The sequence below is a fragment of the Patagioenas fasciata genome, chromosome 1 (genome assembly GCF_037038585.1).
Source record: "Patagioenas fasciata isolate bPatFas1 chromosome 1, bPatFas1.hap1, whole genome shotgun sequence".
Classification (NCBI taxonomy): domain Eukaryota; kingdom Metazoa; phylum Chordata; class Aves; order Columbiformes; family Columbidae; genus Patagioenas; species Patagioenas fasciata.
In genome coordinates this window covers 68031790-68038909 of record NC_092520.1, presented here as the reverse complement: position 1 = coordinate 68038909, position 7120 = coordinate 68031790, and positions in this window count along the sequence as shown.

Below are 7120 nucleotides of genomic sequence, written 5' to 3'. Positions count from 1 at the left end.
AAAAAAACATTTAGATATCCTTTCCTTTACCAGATCTCCTACTGCTTTTTTTTATTGGCAAACTTGATTAGGTTATTAAAGATTTGTGCATATTACGTATTTACTTTTGTGTAATGTATAAAAAAAGGGCATTAATATGTGATAACACAGGAAATACCTCTGTTGCCTTTGAAATGGAGGCAGATGGTTCCTGCTGCCTTGGAGGTTCCCACTCATGTTCCGCCATTGAAATTACAAGATACAAGATAAAGGCTATCAAAGAAAGTGATGGTATGACTGACAAGAGAGTTGCCGAACAAAGAGGAATGAAATACGATGAAAACTATTTATCACAGTCTAGAAGGAAAATAGAAGCAGTCTAGTGTATTTTGGGGGCAGAATTACACAGCTGATTAAGTAAAATTATACTGTCAATGTAGTACACTTATATTACATTTAGGTATTTGACGCATTGCTATTTAATGGTATTTGCCTTGTTACTGGGTAATTCTTTAAGATAGTGGAGCAATACGTGCTTGGAACTGGCAAACAGCATGTGGATTCAAATTGTTTCATGTGTCTTCAGGCTGTACTTGTGAATTGGTAAACTTCTCTGAAGAAAGAGTATGTCTAGATGGTCCTCTTGTTTCTCACTCTTTTACCGTGACATGGAAGAAGAGGTAGTCAACATGATTGATATTACGGATAATGCTAGGACCAGGAAAATGACGCAGACTACTGGCATAATGCAATTGGAGTACTTCTCGCTCATGATATGTAAGTATTCTAGCTATAAAGACAACTAGAAACAAAGCATTAAGGCCACCCTCTGTTGTGGCAGTCAATGATTATGAGATGAACTTGGTAGTCAGAGTAAATAATCATCAACCATAAGTCTTTTTTGCTGTTCTGTGGCCCAAAAAGCAAACTCCATCTTTTGATAATAAATAAGGGAACCTCAAGTAGAAAGGCAGGAAAACTTCATTATTGGTTATTTGGGATGGATACTAATCACAGAATCAAAGAATCATTTTGTTTGGCAAAGACCTTTAAGATCATCGATTTGAGCTGTTAACCAAGCACTGCGAAGTCCGCCTCTAAACCATGTCTCCAAGAACCTACTCTACACATCTTTGAAACACCTCTGGGTATGGTGACTCCACCACTTCTCTGGGCAGCCTGTTCCAATGCCTGACAACCCTTTCCATGAAGAAATTTTTCCTAATATTCAATCTAAGCTTCCTCTGGTGCAACTAGAGGCCATTTCCTCTCATCCCGTCACTTGTAACTTGGGAGAAGAGACCAAGCCTCTCCATGCTACAGCCTTCTCTCAGGTAGTTGCAGGGAGCGATAAGGTCTCCCCTCAGCCTCCTTTTCTCCAGGCTAAACAGTCCCATTTCCCTCAGCTGCTCCTCATCAGACTTGTGCTCTAGGACAATATTGACTAAATGGAGAGGGTTCAAAAAAAGAGGCTTTAATGGCAGAAAGAACGTTTCTTACAGTGTCAGGCTGCTGAAGATGGGACAGTCCTGCCTAGTGGGCTGTTCTTGCCTCAAATTATGAATGGGAGGAGAACTAGTCCAGGGGAGAATGCCTGAGGTTCAATTTGATAATGAGGAGAAGGGGTGAGGAATCTGCAGCCTGTTGCTTTATCCATGCGAGCCACGGAACCTGACACACCAATATGATGTTCACAGAGTTCGCTTTATTGTCGGACCGGGCTAGCTTTATAGCAAAGCTGCCCTGTCCACGCGCCTTACAACAATGTGATTGGTTGTAACTCATGTCATACAATAACATGATAGGCTGCATGTACTGTCCACGTGCTCTGCACGCATGTGTCCGGCGATTGCTCACTCATTATTACCTTCTAATGGTGCTCCTTTAGTCTCTTTTGTCTCTGGCTTCACCTCTCAGCCAGGCTGGCGACAACCCCATCCCACTGGGGCAGGGGGGGCTCTGCCACTACAGCAGCCCTTTACTACAAGCATCCACTGTGGCCAGTGCTTGGTGTCACTTGCCAAACAAGGGGTTGTAGTGATCTACAACTGCCCTTCTGCAGCCAGCTGTGTGGTTGTGTGTGCTTCAAGCCAAAGTGAAAGTGGTGGAAGTCATCCGAAATCTAAGGAAGTTTTGAAGAAAAGATCCTTTTATTACTTCAACAAGGGAGAAAATTTTAAACCTTATAAATTCTTAAATAAAGTTCATAAAATAATTTTGTAAGACAGGTCTAAGACAACTACAGGAACTTATTGCAGTAAATTGAACATATTATATTCCTGCATTACAAATAGGTAAGGTCAAGACCCCCAGATGTACAATTTGTCATCAAATTTAGCAAATCTAACAGTGACTTATTTCATTCTGGTTTACTGCTTCAGATCATTAGTGTAACATTGAACAGTCATTTCAACTTTTCATATACAAATTGAGCCCAGTAGAAAAAGTTACAATCCAATGGTCCAGAACATTTTAAGAGGTACTGGAAATGAACTTGAGTATGGCATCTGCTTTTAAAGATGTATAAAGTGTAATCTGTCTGAAAAGATCTGCAGATTAAAGAAATGTGGAAAGAAACCTTTTCATTTACTCCATCCTCAAAGCTCTAAGTGCTGGTGGGAATGACAGAGTGACTTAGAAAGCATTTCTGAAACTCTTTTCAAAAGAAGAAATTGTTTCAGATGTTGGGCCTATTTCTCTCCTCCTGGAGTTTTCTGTGGCAGTGTGAGTAAGACCAGGTAGCTTTCTATGTTTCTTTCAATTTGAGTTTAACAGATAAATATGCCAGCAATTATTTAGATACTCTTGATCCTGGTCTGAAGCAGAAGATGGCCTGGATGACTTCTGTTGACTCCAGTCAATTTCCTGTCATACTTCAGTACCCTGATTTCATACACAACTCCCAACCTTTGATATTTATTTATTTATATATATATTTTTTAACCTCTGGAGCTCTGTAGAAGCTGGAAGTACACAGGAAAGAGTGGAGGCTGGTTACTCAGACTTTCTGAATAAAATCCTAAAATATGTACTAAAGTGGCTGTGCCTTAGATGGGAGGAATTACTGCCTCAGAGTGAGATTCATCATAGCTTCTTGCTGTGGAGGGACTCCTGTAAGCAATAGAAATGGTGAAGAAGAGTGAAACTCTTTATTTCTGACTGTTTCTGGGGTTCAGACACATAGCAATTTCCATGGGAAGTTGTGGCAGAATGCAAACCCCCCTCTCCCCGCCCCCTCCTTCAGTATGGAGGGAGTAGGCACATCTCCCTCTCTCTGCTACTTGAGGCTAACAGCTTCTTTTGTTTGGCCCAGAGCACTCTGGCCAGGACCATTAGGAGAAGGGAGTGCTGAGGCGCCAGAGAGCCGCTGGGCACCTGCGGCCAGTGTGGGGGATGTTTGGAGGCTTCAGGGGCACCCCACAGCCAGTGTGGGGGTGCAGAGAAGCTTCTAGAATGCCTACAATCAGGTCTGATCAGCCTATAAAAAACGGGACTCTCGTCGAGACTCCGCCCATTGTCGCGGGTCTCTCGGAGCACGAGCGAGATGCTGCCGCCAAGAGCCCCCCCTCCCTGGGATGGAGACTCTGCTTGTCTTGCCACCACGTGTGTGAGTAAACTTCTTGCAGGATTGCGAGTATATTTATACTTTCTGTGCACATATGCACGTGTAAGTAAATTAACCCTCGCAGGATTGCGAGTGTATTATAAATTTACCCTCACAGGAATCGCGAGCGTACACTTTCCGTACTCACGAGTCTGTGTATCTCTTTAAGAATAATCCCGCACCATGTACAGGCAAGTGTGTACTCCTCTGGGACTCAGGGGCGGCTCCGGCATTGTTTTGGGTGAAGCCACGTGCATGCACACTGTGGACCGCCTGTTGTACTAGTTGCTACCCCTTAATAATTTTCCTCAGCTGATATCCGAACCTATATTTAAGTCACTTTTGGAGTGCTAAAACCCTGTTTCTCACCGGTTTGGACCCTGTTGTCCCTTAAACTAGCCTCGGGCTGCCTCCGTGACAGAAGTCACCTTCAACATCTCCTAAAATTAGGCAACTCACTAATTTCTGTGAAAATTGCAGATGGGATGAGTCATTCCTTTAAAGCACCACAGGAAACATGAGTGGTATTAGTGGTATCCTTTCCAATCTCAACCATTCAGTGATTCTGTGATTTGTGGCACAATTTACTGTAGTGTTAAGATTAAAGTGGTCATGTCTCAAACTAGTTTTTTCAGGCCCCCTTTTAGTCAGTGGAGAAAAAAAAAAAAAGTTACTGCGGTTTTAGGGCATGATTCACTGCACATTGAAGTAGTCATCCAAAAATAGGTCAGACGAACTGTGCCATGAAAGTGCCAATATGACTGTAAAGGAAACCTGAGGTGACAAGCTTAACTGGAGCCAGCTACCGTGCAGTTGTCTAGTGTTAGGTAAGGTGAAGCCCAGCCAAAGATTTAATGGACAACATGTACTATACTCTGTGTGTCTGCCTGGCACACTGCTGACAATTATCATGTAGGTGCCATGGATAACATACTGCCCAGCTTGGGAGGAAGGACAGGATGAGGATCTGAATCAGCAGGTGAGGTGCTCCATCACCGTTCAGATTGTTTTTCTTCAACAGTAAATGAGCAGTGAGGTCTCTGAAGGACTCAACTCTGAGGCAGCTGCTGAAATTGTTTCTTGGTGTGTAGTGAGAGATGCAGCCAGTTCTAAAAGGCTGTTTTTAGATCATAGACATATCTGCCAGCAGAGATAAGGAGCTGCCTGCCAATTCCAAACATACACTCACCACTTTACTCAATCACACACAAACATAAACAAGCAAATAAACAACCTCCCCCTCCCATAAACTAATCAAGCTTTTTCTCCTTCAGATGGAAAAGGGAGAAAGAAACAGCCAGCTTTTATTTTATTTTATTTTATTTTATTTTATTTTATTTTATTTTATTTTATTTTATTTTATTTTATTTTATTTTCAGTTTTTAAATACAAGGAGGGGTTCAGATAGTATATTGAAGCTGGAGCTATTTAGATACGTAAATAAACAAAATATGCAGTTTTAGGAGTTAGTTTAGGCCTGTCTATCTGGAAAAGAAAAATAAATGGAAATAAAATTATAGAACTTTTGCTGGATTTGTTAAATGAGATTGGAATCCATCCATTATGTGAGGGCCTTCACACTATGAAACAACGAAATCAATGAATGTTGTGCGTAGTTGGCCAAATTGATTGTATGTTAAAACTGATCTAATTACTTCATTCTCATTATAGTAGGGATAAATGTGGCTAAGCCACTTCGATTTTAAAATGCCAGTCTTTGTGTAGAAATTTAGAAGTTTTGGAAGGAGTTTGGGAATGACATTGTTTAAGATTCAGAATTGTTTTGGCTTGGTAAGCTTGGCCCTATTTTCACTGCCTCAATAAGTTTTCTCCTGTTGAGGAACCTTCAGAATTGAATTGAAGAAAAAGGGCCCTGAGACTTTCTGCAAGTATTCAAGTAGTGGATAATGTGAATTTTTAAGCTGACATAACAAGTCTTAACATGGCTTCTGATTCATTCCTGACATAGCTGGGCATAACACTGGATATATCAGAGTATTTGGAAGATAGCATTGCTGGAGAATGTGCCATAAATATGAAAGAGAATAATTAAATTAGATCCTCCCAGAATGAACATGCTAAGTTGAGACCATAGTGCATGTACAGTATATTAAAAATAAATACTTCTACTGTACAGGCAATGATTCAGCTGTCATTTGAATTCAGTGAAACTTCTCATGCAAACTAATTTCAGTGAAGCTACTCATGAGAGTAAGTTACTCTCATGCAGAAGTGAGTTTATGGAGTTACTGACATACTTCTGACCTGAAGCCAAGTGGGTGCAATAAGACTGATACTAGCCATTTCAGTTCTTTTATTATTTGCGGTTCAGTGGCTGAGACTGGAGTTCTCTTTTTTGCTTCTAATATAACACTGAAAAAGTTATTTCACCATTGTGTGCCACAGTTTCGTAGTTACAGGTATGAGTAGCAGTGCATAACCATCTTTGAAAACAGCTTTGAAATTTTTAGACTAAAAGCATGAGACTGAATTGTATCTGTATTATTTTTACTGCCAGAATTCACCAAATCCATGTTCATCCTGTTTTGCAGTACTCATACAAAGCAGTGTCCAGCTGGTGTTTTGTAGGTTGTAAATACCTGTTCGATAACACTGAAAAATAACATTATTTAATGTAAGCAGCACATCAGAAATAATTCTTTTTTGTTGTTGTTGTTTTTGTTTGTTTGTTTGTTTTGTTTAATATATATTGTGAAGAACTTTGTGTCATTGATTTTGTTTATGTCATGACTATCTACATGTCTGGATTTCACTGAATAAAATGTATTGAGCTCTGGGCTGATGCTTTGTAAGGCCACACATACAACAGCAAAATTGTTGGGAGCTGTAGCCCACTGAGTAGGGTTCAGTTCCAGATGAAGACCTTTGCATTCAGATGTCTCCATGTGAAATAAGGATCTGTGCTGCCATTAGGGTGGATGGAGGTCTGGTTGAAAGAGTCAGTAGTGCCTCCAGAATGACCTGACCAGCTAATGGAAACTGTTTTCAGCTGTCTAGACAGAGGTATCTAGCATGACTTTTGGGTGGTATGAACCTGGTCTTGTAGCTGTCATTCAGGAAAAGTGCAGGTCTCCTCTAAGTCCTTTGTCATGCCTGCCATGCCTGTCACACATGCTGTGTCACACCATGCCTGCCAAATATAGATGTCTTAGACATCCTGGAGCATCCAATGGCAGGAGATGACATCATGGCAACTGTATCCTTCTGTTTTGGGCTCGATTCTGTCACCATCATGTAGGCTCCTAGTGCCATTTGAGGTGGTAGAGGGTACGTAGGACCCTTGCATGGGGCTGGCAGATATGGTTAAAACTGGGAGAGAAATATGCTCTTCTGGAGTGGCAGCTAAAAGCCAGCAGGATGCCCTGGGAAGCAGCTGGACCTGGGTGTCTACCTGAGTAATGGCACTGAGCTCTCAGTGATCCAGGTTGTGCTGAGCTGCTCTCCAGGCTCCACTGACTGTATTGACTAGATCGCCATTGATTATAACGGAAAAGCATCCAGCTCATGTGAAATTGT